The 12577-nt window shown below is 36.1% G+C and overlaps 1 long non-coding RNA gene across 1 annotated transcript in view; it reads right to left on the bottom strand.

The window, feature by feature from the left end:
* The window catches only part of LOC110264701, a 14182-nt gene extending 3233 nt beyond the window's left edge, over window positions 1-10949 (bottom strand). Inside the window, exons 1-2 of the long non-coding RNA XR_002350874.1 lie at window positions 10937-10949; window positions 9722-9728 (exon numbers count right to left, since the gene is read on the bottom strand). This is a non-coding gene — a long non-coding RNA (uncharacterized LOC110264701). The remainder of the gene's footprint in view (window positions 1-9721; window positions 9729-10936) is intronic.

Genomic DNA, 12577 nt, shown 5'->3' with positions numbered 1-12577 from the left:
GTGATTAATTGCTAATTGTTCTACTTGCAATAACTGTTTGTTTGTGCTTGCATCTTCCTATTTGTGTTTGCTACTGGGACTCTGTTGGACTGTGGTGATTGGTTGATGGTTGGATTGTTTGGGCCTAGGGCTGTGGTTGGAATGAGATGAACCGATGGTTGATTTCGGTTTTGTGTTTCTGGTTTGGAATAAAATATGAAAGGCTATTTTGTTTCAACATAGATAAACCGTTTTGAAAGGCTTTTGAGTTTTTGAGAATTGAATGGTTCCTCTTTCAGAAAATATTTCCGACTTTACTTTTATTGTAAACCGTTGTTTTTGAAAAGAGGCATAAGACGGTTATTAATCACTGGTACGGTTTATCTTCACGTATCCTATTACAGTAATTCCTAAAAACCCTCTACTGAGAACCCTTTCGAGGATAATGTTCTCACCCCCCTACATTTTTTCCCTTTCAGGATATGGGCGCAGAAGTTACGAAGAGTTTATTTAGTTGTTGTTGAGATACTCTGTATTGCTTTAGTATATTTTTGTTTCCTCGCCTTTGTCTTTATACTTCTGTAAGAGGGATAGGAATTGCATTGGATAATGATTGTAATATTATATATATATATATATATATATATATAGGTACTCTTTGTGAGTTGTTGTAAGTGTATTGTATGTACGGATGTATGTTGTATAACGAAAGTATTTTGGGAGCGGTATTGCGGTCTAAAGTTTTAAACAGGCTCATATTTTAGTATTAAATATTATAAGTGTTGTCGTAATGTCCGAGCTATCAGAGTTGCGCAGCCGGAAGTGTGAGCTTTGGTAGTTAGGGTGTTACATCTCCAGTGGTGGCTCTACCAATGTATGCTTCACTCTCTTGGGTTCCTCTTTGATGATCTCCACCTCTTGACAAGCTTCTTCAACATCAACCTCTTCCTCAAGTTCAATGGGAGAGGATTCAATTGTAGATAAAACCTCATCAATTATTGAATCCATCTCATGATCAACCTCCTCAAAGTTTTCGACCGTGAAATGCCTTGGAGGTTGCACACCCTCTTCAACATCAAATTCAAATGTCTTGGAAAGAGGCTCTATGACTTGAGATTCCCAAGGAGGTTTCGCATCTCCTAAATCTTCAACCACTTCCTCTTCTTCAATAATTTTGGTGTTCTCCACTTGCTCTAGTACGAAATCTAGCTCCTCCGTGATGACTTCCACCTCTTGTTCAACCTCCCCTAATTCTTCAACTATTCCCTCATCTTCAGGGGTCTTTCCTACCTCCACCTTTTGGGTCTTCTCTTGCTTCTCTTGAAGTATGGATGCGTGAATCCGATCCATTAAGTCCCTAAGACGATCCCTTCTCTCTTGTTCCATGTTACTCGCATAATTGGGATCGTATTGCTTTTGGATTGATGGATATGGGTGAAAAGGTTGTACACTAGAGCTCGAGGGTTGAGTATTGGGGGTAGTGGGTGGATCCACACGGGATATAAGAGCTTGGAGAGCAGAGGTGAGACCAGTGAGAGTAGAGGTAAGTGTGGTTTGAAGCTCTCGTTGTCCTTAACGAATAACACTAAAGGTATCATCTATAAGAGCTTGGGGTGGATAAGAGGGTTCATTTGTTGGGAGAAAGGACTCATAATACGAAGGTGGTTCTTCTTGATAAGGATATAGAGATGGTGTATATTGAGGTGGTGGTTCTTGGGAGTAATTGTGTTAGAATGTGGGTGGTTCTATGTATGGTTCATATGGTTCATATGGTGGTTGGTATGGTGGATATGGGTTAGGGTCATATGGAGGTGAATGGTGGAAAGGGGCTTGTGAGTATGGTGATTCAAAGCTATGTTGAAGAGGGGGTCCATAGGTATATGGTAGTGGTTGTTGATTGTCACGAAGAGGTCCACCATAACCATTGTCTTGGTATGCATCATGGAATGGTTGTTCCTCATAGTATGTTAGTGGAGGTTGTTGCCAAGAGGGTTGTCCATAAGCTTTAGGCTCCTCCCACCTTTGATTGTCCCATCCTTGATGCATGTTCTCATTGTAGCTTTCATTCCCTACAACATAATTTGAACCAAACTCATAGCCAAAGGGATGAGAATTCATAGTAGCAAGAGAAAATAAAAACAAAAACCAATAAGAAATAATGAAAATAAACTCCTAGAACTAGAAACAACTAACAAAGAAATAAAAAGGCAAACATATTCACAATATTCACAATAACCAATAATAAGGCACATATTTGCAATTCACCGGCAACCGTGCCAAAAACTTGACAGAGAAAAAATGTCGGTAAAGATTTTCACAAAAATATTGCGTTGCAAGTATAGTTCTAAACCGACAATTAAACCTCAATCAACGTTTAAATTGTTTGTCACGAATACAAACCCAATAAAATTAACCGAAGTATTTAAACCTCGGGTCGTCTCTCAAGGAATTTTAGGGAAGTATGTTTATTGTTGGTTATGGAAAAGTATATTTTTGGGTTTTTGAAATAAGGAACAAGAAAATATAGATTGCGAGAAAAATAAACTAATAACTAAGAAAGCTCTTAGCAAGGATTGAGAATTAGAAGTCCTATCTTTATTATCATCATCAATTGTGATGGTAAATGTGAATTGCCTTCACTTAGTTATCCTCTAACCAATGGAGAAAGGTCAAGTGCATACAATTAACTTGAGTTCACAAGTCCTAGTCAACACATAGAGAGAGACTAGCTTTGGTGATGTTCAAGCTAACCGGCAATCTTCAATTACCAATCAACAAAAGACTTTTGATAACTCAAGAGTCTCTAAATATTCAATCCAAGTCAAGAACATAAAAATCTAAATTAAAATCCAACCAAGCATGTTATCAAATACTTGGAAGGCATAAAATAAGAACATAAAAAATTAACAAGAAATATAAAATCTAAACAACCAATTGCAAGCATTAATGACTAACAATTAAAGAGAGTAACAATAAACATGAAAAACATAAATTTCATTAAAAGAAATCAAACGTAACAAGAGCTCATAAACATAAAAATGGCGAAAAAGGGAAATTAACAAGAGAAGAAGATGAACTAAAGTGCTTAAACAAATAAAAGTAAGAGAACTAAATTAAAGGAAGATTGCGAACCTGAACTAAGAAGAAATTGAAAGAAGAAACCCTAAACCTAGAGAGAGAGGAGAGCCTCTCTCTCTAGAAACCTACATCTAAAACCTAAAATTATGAATGAATGAGAAGTGAATGATTCATTCCTCCCTTCCAGCTCCATTCTACAGCCTCTAATCTTCACTTTCGGGCTTGAAACTAGGCCAAAAGCAGCCCAGAAATTGCCCCTAGCGTCTTCTATTTAATGCAGCACGTGACGCTCTGTCACACGTACGCGTCACTTGAATTTAGCACTGGCCACGCATAGGCGTCAGCTACGCGTGCGCATCGTATGTCTGCTCCACCAGTCATGCGTACGCGTCGCCCATGCGTACGCGTCGCTACCAGCTTTTGAAATTCTCAATTTCTGGTGTTCCTTCCACTTTTGCATGCTTCATTTCCATCCTCTAAGCCATTCCTGCCGTAGAAAACCTGAAATCACTTAACACACATATCACGACATCGAATGGTAATAAGAGAGGATTAAAATTAGAAAATTTAAGGCCAAAGAAACATGTTTTCAATCATAGCACAAAATTAGGAAGGAAAATGTAAAACATGCGAATTATATGAATAAGTGTGAGAATAATGGATAAAATCCACTTAATTCAATAAAAAATAAACCATAAAATAGTGGTTTATCACCCACAATCAAGAATAAACCTGAATCCACCCAAATCAATCTAAATCCACTAAATAGGAATCAATTTTCAAGAACTTTTAGCAATAACAGGAATCATAATCAGTAAAAGTAGAAATCATTAACCAACATTCCAAATTAACCTAAATCCACTAAACAGAAATCATTTTTCAGGAACTTTCAGCAATAACAGGAATCATAATCAGTAAAATTATAAATCATTAACCAACATTTCAAATCAACCTAAATCCACTAAATAGGAATCAATTTTCAGGAACTTTCAACAATAATAGGAACCATAATCATTAAAACTAGAAAACAATAACTAGCATTCTAACGTAAATCAACTAAACTAGAAACAATTCAGGCACTTTTAGCGATAACCATAAAAAAAATTTGTGAGCATTGAACGTCATACTTACCCCGTGTTGCCATCAGGCCAAATGCGCAACCGTACAACAGAAGGTGGTGGAGGGACATCAGCTTCTGCCTCATTTTGTGGCTAGACTCTGGGGTCACAGTGCCATCCGTCGCTGGAGGCTGAGTTGCCGTTGATGCAAGTTGCTGAGTGGTAGGAGGCTGCGTCCTTGCCGTAGACAGAGGTACATAGTTGGGGTTAGGGACCATGATGAACGGTTGGTCTGCTAAACCCAGAACCTGTGGCATGACCGGCGTGGTCGGAGTAGAGGGAGAGGATCCAAAAGTCCCGAGGGTACCAGAGGAAACCCTCCCTCTACCTGACCACGGCTTCAACCACGTCTGATAACCTAATCTGCAGCACCTCTTCTTGTCGTCATGTCTGCATATATCAATGATCGGAGTGGTTAGAGTAAAGGGAGAGGATCTAAAAGTCCTGGGAGTACCAGACGAAACCTCCCTCTACCTCGACCATGGCTACGACCACGACCAGTAGCTTGATGCCCTAATCCGCAGCACCTCTTCCTGTCGTCATGTCTGCATATTTCAAATTATCAAACAATCTCAGCAACAATTTCTTAGCAAAATAGTCAACAACATAGCAATGAACACAATTAGATGATTTCAAACACTTCAAGCATTCAAAATCTAATGTGGCGAGTCAAACATAACTTAATCAACCTTAATACACTAAGTTAGAAAACTAAACTGAACTAACTTTGAAATTGATTCAAAAGTAAAATTCTAATATTAATCAAACCTAAACTAAATTAAACTAAAATAAAAAAATTATCTAACAATCTTATAAACAATTTCTCAGCAAAACGGTCATCAACGCAACAATTAACACCATTAGACAATTCCAAATACTTCAAGCATTCAAAATCTAATGTATTGAATCAAACATAACTTAATCAACCTAAATACACTAATATTAGAAAACTAAACTGAACTAATTTTAAAACTGATTTAAAATTAAAATTCTAATTCTACTCAATCCTAAACTAAATTAAACTAAAATTAAAAAATTATCTAACAATCTCAACAATAATTTCTCAGTAAAATAGTCATCAACGAATCAATTAACACAATTAGACAATTCCAAACACTTCAACTATTTCAAATCTAATGTATTAAATCTAACCTAACTTAATCAACCTAAATCCACTAAAAGTAAAAAACTAAACTAAACTAACTTCGAAACTGATTCATAATTAATATTGAAATTCTACTCAAACCTAAACTACATTAAACTACAATTAAAAAAATTGGAAAAGAGTTGTTCAAGAACCTGGAATGAAGAACAGAGCAAGAAATAAGGGAACACATGGATGTTGCAGTGGTGGTCACCGAAGTTGCTGTGGTGGCAGATGGTGGGGACGGTAGATAGTGGTGACGGCGAACGAGAGAGAGAGGCAAGGAAAGAAGGAGAATAAAGAGGGGTATCTGTAAAGGGATGATGATGGCGACGGACAAGGGTGGCGACGGTGGCTCCCTTGGCGGCAACGGAAGGAGGTAGAGAATTGAGGTGGTGGCGGTGATGAGAGAGAGATAGGGTGGAGATGAAGAGAGAGTATGTGAAATTCAAAATGGGGGAGACGGTGATAAACCATAATTTGATGGTTTATTTTCTATTGAAATGAGTGGATTTTATTAATTTATCCTGCATTTACTCATTGAAATAGCATGATTTTGTGAATTCCTTCTAAATTGTGCTTAAGATTAGAAGCATGCTCTTTAGACTCTTAATTTGTTTAATTTAATTCACTTTAATCCCATTCGATGTCTTGATGTGTTTGTTGAAGGAATTTCAAGCTTAGAAGGCAAGTATGCATTGAAGAAGTGAGGAAAAGGCATGCAAAGGTGGAAAATTCATGAAGAAATGGAGTTTGGAGCATTTAAGGGTGAATATCAAGTTGTGCATACGCATGCCTCATGCCTATGCACGACTGGCAGCACGTGAGTTCACTTAAGTGAACACGTGGGTCGCGATTTCAGGGCTTTCTTGGGCCCAATCCAACTCATTTCTGAAGTATTTCAAGCCAAAGTCAAAGAGGATAAAGGGTAGAGCAATTAGGATAGGTTTTTGTTATTTTTTAGGTTAGATTTCTAGAGAGAGCTTCTCTCTAGAATTTAGAGTTTTAGATTTAGTTCTCTCTATAGATTTAGGTTTTGATCTTGCCTTGATTTAGTTTCATTTATAATTTCTTGTTCTAGCATCTTAGTTCTCTTAGTTTACTTGTTAATTTCCTCTATTTTGTTGCTTTTATGTTCATAAACTCTTGTTAATTTTGATTCCATTTAATGCAATTTGATCTTTTATGTTTCCTTGATACTTTTTTGAGTTATTGTTATTATTTTCTTGCAATTGGTAGTTTTAGATTTTATTGTTATTGTAATTTACCATGCTTTTTCTTTTATGCATGCCAAGTGTTTGATAAAATGCCTCTTTTAGTTTTAGTGTAGTTTTTCACACTCTTGGCTTGGGATTGAGGATTTACGTGACCTGGAGTCATTGATGTCCAATATTGATTGGTGATTTAGGGTTATTAGTTGATTTGGTTTTCACTAACACTAGTCTTTCACTAAGTTAATTAGTGAGTTAGCTAGGATTTATGGATTGAGATCAATTATGCCTATTTGACTTATCCTCGATGTTAGGGTTGACTAAGTGGGATTAACTCTTCATAATTGTTATGTTTGTGGTCAATGACTAGGATAGAAAACCTTGACTCTTAACCCTTACCAAGACCTTTTTAGCATTTGAATTTCCTTTACTTTATTAGTTAATTGTCATTTACTTTCTTGCTATTTAATTTTTATGTCAATTGCTATCTCACCTCCGATTTCTCATAGCCAATGATGTGCACACCTTACTACAATTCCTGGGAGAACAACTCAGGGCATAAAACTTCCGATTTTTATTGATTTATTTTGTGATAATCTTTATTAAACTTTGATTGCGAGTCATTGATAAACACAATTTTATGGTTTATTTTGTATTGAATTTGATAGATTTCATCAACTTTTCCTATACTTATTCACTAAAATAGCATAGTTTTGTGAATTCTTCCTAAATTGTGCTTAAGAGTGAAAACATGCTTTTTAGGCTTTTAAATTGCTAAATTTAATTCATTTTAATTCCATTCGATGTCTTGATGTGTTTGATGAAGTGATTTTAGGTTTATAAGACAAGTATGGATTGACGAAGTGAGGAAAAAGCGTGTAAAAGTGAAGAATTCATGAAGAAATGGAGTTTGGAGTATTTTATGACCATGCATGCGTGCGTCAGTTCCAGCTCCTCAAATCTTCAAATTCTTGTGTTCCTTCCACTTTAGCATGCTTCCTTTTCATCCTCTATGCCATTCTTGCTCTATAAATCCTGTAATTACTCAACAAACGCATTACGGCATCAAATGGTAATATGAGAGGATTAGAAATTAGTAATTTAAAGGTCTAGGAAGCATGTTTTCAATCATAGCGGAAAATTCGGAAGGAAACTTAAAAACATTCAATTTACATGAATAAATTTGAGGATAGTTGACAAAATCCACTCGATTCGATATAAATTAAGTCATAAAATAGTGGTTCATTAGTACGCACGATTGCAATTTTTACAGCCATGCGTACGCACAAGAATTGATGCGTACGCACGATTGAATTTTTACAACCATGCGTACGCATGGTCAGGCATGCGTACGCACGAATGCAATCATGTGACTTCATTAAATGCAACACGTGAGTCGCGATTTCTGGCCTTCCAAAGCCCAATCTAGCTTATTTTTGAAGTATTTGAAGCCAATTTTAAGAAGGAACAAGGGGGAGCAATTAGGGTTAGTTTAGAACATGTTTTAGGTTATATTCTAGAGAGAGAAGCTCTCTCTTCTGTCTAGAATTAGGGTAGATTTAGCTTAATTACATCTTATATTTAGGTTTTGATCTTGTCTTAATTTAGTTTTCCTTGTAATTTTTTGTTATTACATTTTTGTTCTTTTAGTTTCACTTGTTATTTACTTTATTTTGTTGCTCTTATGCTTATGAACTCTTGTTGGTTTTAATTTCCTATTAATGAAATTTGAGGTATTTCATATTTAATGTTGCTTATTTGATTAGTTATTGTTGCCTTCTTGTATTTGGTAGCTTTAGATTTTATTATTATTTCAATTATACCATACTTTTCTTCTATGCCTTCCAAGTGTTTGATAAAATGCTTGGTTGGGTTTTAGAGTAGATTTCTATACTCTTGACTTGTGATTGAGGACTTAGGTTCCTTGATATCATTGATGTCCGGTATGACTGGTAATTTAGGGTTGTTAATTGGTTTTAGGACCAATTATGCCCACTTGACTTAACCCTCAGATGTTAGAAGATAACTAAGTAGAATTAACCCTTTGTAATTACCATGTTGTGGTCAATGATCTATGATAGGAAACCTTGACTCTTAATCCTTGCTATAAGTGTTTTTTTAGCATTTATATTATCTTAGTTGTTAGCTTTACTTTCTTGCAATTTACATTTCTTGTTCATCATATTAAAAACTCCCAAAATTCTCATAACCAATAATATGCACACTTCCCTGCAATTCCTTTGAGAGACGACACGAGGTTTAAATACTATCAGTTTTTGTTGGTTTGACTTAAGTGACAAACAAATTAAACTTTGATTGAGGGTTGTTTATCGGTTTGGATCTATACTTCGACGAGACTATTTTTGTGAAAATTCCGAACCGACGATTTTCCTCCGTCAAGTTTTTGACGCCATTGCCGGGGAATTGCAAATGTGCGCTTGTTATTGGTTATTGTTAATTTGTTGATATTGTGAATAGCTTGATTTTTGGTTTGTTTGCTATTTTTTCTAGTTTTAGGAGTTTATTTTCCTTATTAGCTTTTGTTCTTATTCTCTCTTTCTATTATGAATTCTCACCCTTTTGACTATGAGTTTGGTTCTAACTATGTTGTAGAAAATAGGAATTTCAACAAGGATATGCATCAAGGATGGAGAAATCAAAGGTGGGAGGAGCCTCAAGCATATAGACAATCTTCATGGCAACAACCTCTTCCAGCATACTATGAGCATAATGAAATCCATGATGTATACCAATCTAATGGATATACTAGACCTCCTAGTGATTATCAACCACAACCACCATATACCTATGAACCCCGTCCTTAACATTGTTCTCAACCTATTCACAAGCCCCATACCACCAAACACCTCAATATGATCCTAACTCATATCCACCATACCAATAACCATATGAGCCATATGAACCATACTTAGAGCTACCACTATTCCAACATCAATACTCCCAAGAACCACCACCTCTATATACACCACATCTATACTCTCACCAAGATGAACCACCTCCCATATATGAGAACTTTCAACCACATGATGAGTTCTCCTTTCCACCACAACCCTCCATGGAAGAATATCCATATCCATCGATCCAAGAGCAATATGATCCTAATTATGTTAGCCAAGTGAAACAAGAGCCAAGGGAACGCCTCATGGAAGGATGGATCGGCTTAGAGCAACCATGATTCTGAAGGAGCAAGAGGAAGCCCAAAAGAGGCACGAAGCTATCATGGCTAACTTTGCCAAGATTAAAGCCAACTTAGACTCATGGGATTCATGTCACAAACAAAGCGTTTCTATGGATGAATGTGGAGGATCAACTAAAGAGCAGAGCATGAAGGAGATTTTAGAATCTCAACTTAAGAACAACGAGATGGAATATGTTTTGCAACAAGTGGAGGAGGCCAAAATTGTTGAAGAGAAAGAAGTGGTTGAAGATTTAGGAGATGTTGAATGTCCATGGGAATCTAAAATTGTAGAGCCTTCTTTTGAGAAGTTTGAAATTAGTGTTGAGGAGGATAGTGCACAAGCTCCAAGGCATATTGTGAATGAAGAATGGGAAGAAATGGAGCAAACAACAAGTCCTCTTAGTGACGATGATTCTGCACCAACATATGATCCTTTTGAGTTTGAGGAGTCTTCTCCCATTGAATTTGAGGTTCATGTTAAGATAGATTTTAATAAACCTCTAACGTATGATTAGAGTGATGGGGAAGAGCTAGAAGAATTTAGTAAGGAAGAGATTAAATTGGAAGAAAGCTGCCAAGAGGTGGAGGTAATCAAAGAAGAGCACAAGGGAGTGGAACTTGCAAGACCATTGGAAACACCTCTCCCCAAGCCATCACCATCCATTCTTTCATTCAAGTGGGTAAATCTCTTATCCCTAAGATTTCTTATTCCACTTGAATAGGTTTGCTTGAGATGGATGGTCAACTTAGATCTCTTTGTGGATTGAAGAGTAAGAGAGAGTTGTGTAGTGGTTGGCAAAATAATGTTAGGCTCATAAAGGTTGAACCCTCAAGGCTTAGGTTCCATGGTTGGAGTAGTGCTACATTAAATGGGTCTAGGAAGATGTTTATGTGTGTTTATGAGAATTCAGAATGTTTGCCACCCGATTGGGATTGTAATGATCAACTTGAAGACGGGTGTAAAACAACATATGGGATCCCGGATTACAAAAGGAAGATCAACTTTGAGAGCCATTAGCTTGTGTGGAACTTCATCAAAGCTTGGTGCTATTAACTTTGAACTTTGGAGCTTATTGGAAGTCCAAGCATTCGTGGAAGTTCAAAGATGAGTTTAAGCACAAGTCACCATGACAAGGAGCTTCCCAAATGTCCAACTTAAGGACTTTAACTAAAAGTGCTAGGTGAGAGACACCCCACCATGGTAAACTCTTTCCATTCTCTCTTTTGTATATAGTTGATGAATAAATTAAGTTTTCATTATTAGGTGCTTTTCTTCTTTATATCATTCTTGTATATATTACTCTTTAGATGTTAGTTTACTTGGTAGAATTTTTGTTTTAAGTCACATGTTTGAATAATTGACAATCTTGTTGAAAATCTTGTTTTGAATTGCATTTTTGTTTGAATTTCTTAATTGAATGTTTGAATAGTTTTTAGAAGTTAAGGATTTTGTTAATTTTGAAATTTGTTTGGTTTTAAAATGTAAATAGTTAGGTGAAAAATCTTTTTATGTTTGATTCTATGTTAAAAAAAAACTAACCATGCGTACACATACTCAATGGTGTGTACGTATAACCCCAAAATTGGACCATCTCACGTGCGCAGCCACTTGCCGCGTACGCGACCGGGCGAAACAAAAGCTACCACCCGCATACCAGCTGCTCGCGTACGCAGCCTTACTCTCCGCATTCCAACTCATGCGTACACACAACCTTTTCTTCTTTCTTTTTCTCTTCTCTCTTCTTTTCTCTTCTTTTCCTGATTCAACCACGATCCATCATCATCATTCACCATCCACCATCATCACCATTAGTTAGATAGTTAGTTTGATTTTCTGTTTTAGTAGATTATGTTGTTAGTTTAGGTTATATTTTGGTGATAAGAGTTGGATTATTGATTGATTTGTTGATTGTGCTGAGATATTGTTGCTGATTACCGACATGATGCTATTTTAGCATCATTGTTGTGAATGCTCATTGTTGGATTCCTTTATTGAGGTTATACTTTTTTGCTTGGTATAGAATTTTTATACTTAATAATTGTGCATACCAAGTGCATGTGAATTGCCTTCAAAGCATTCTAAAACTTTTGAATTGCATATTTTGGCCACCATGTGATTTAAATTCTTTAACTGTGACTAAGCAATTTCTTGATGTTTGATGATGTGTATTCTGTAACACCCCAATTACCGTAAGCCTTACCTCTAGCCGTAAGGCAAAGGTTAATTAGAGGTGACGACAGTCCTAAGGCTTATACATATTTATATATAGAAGAAAGTAATATATTCTAGAAGCCTGATGAAGGATTAAGCTCAAAAACAGGATTACACAAGTGCGAAATGTTCACACGAAGCTAACACATAAGATACCAGGTATAAGTATAAGAGAATAAATTATATATAAATATAAGAATATAATAATCATAGAGGACCAGCCGTAGCTTGCGGAGTTTAAGTTGACTAGTTACAAATAGAAAGATACAGAGTTTTAGAATTAAAACAGCTTATACAACCTATCTCTCAAATAAGCCTCTAAGGCCATAAAGATAAATATACAAAAGGTGAGAGAATACTATGACGAAAGTAAAACAGAAATAAACAAGGAACGAACCATACTTCGCTTTGTCTCCATATCCGCAATCTCACCGAAGTAGATTACGACCTGCATTTGAAAAATAACAACAAAGTATGAAATGAGAACCGGAGCTTCTCAGTATGGTAACAGTGCCCAATGATGTAAGATGTAAGGCTCCAGGATGCCAAAGGCAATCCTAGAACTTCACATCACATACGGATATTCAAGCTTAGAACAAAAATAAATAAATATATAAAGAACTTAAACCATAAACC

Source organism: Arachis ipaensis, chromosome B07, assembly GCF_000816755.2.
Source record: "Arachis ipaensis cultivar K30076 chromosome B07, Araip1.1, whole genome shotgun sequence".
NCBI classification, from domain to species: Eukaryota; Viridiplantae; Streptophyta; class Magnoliopsida; order Fabales; family Fabaceae; genus Arachis; species Arachis ipaensis.
This window is presented reverse-complemented; position numbering and strand designations above follow the sequence as displayed.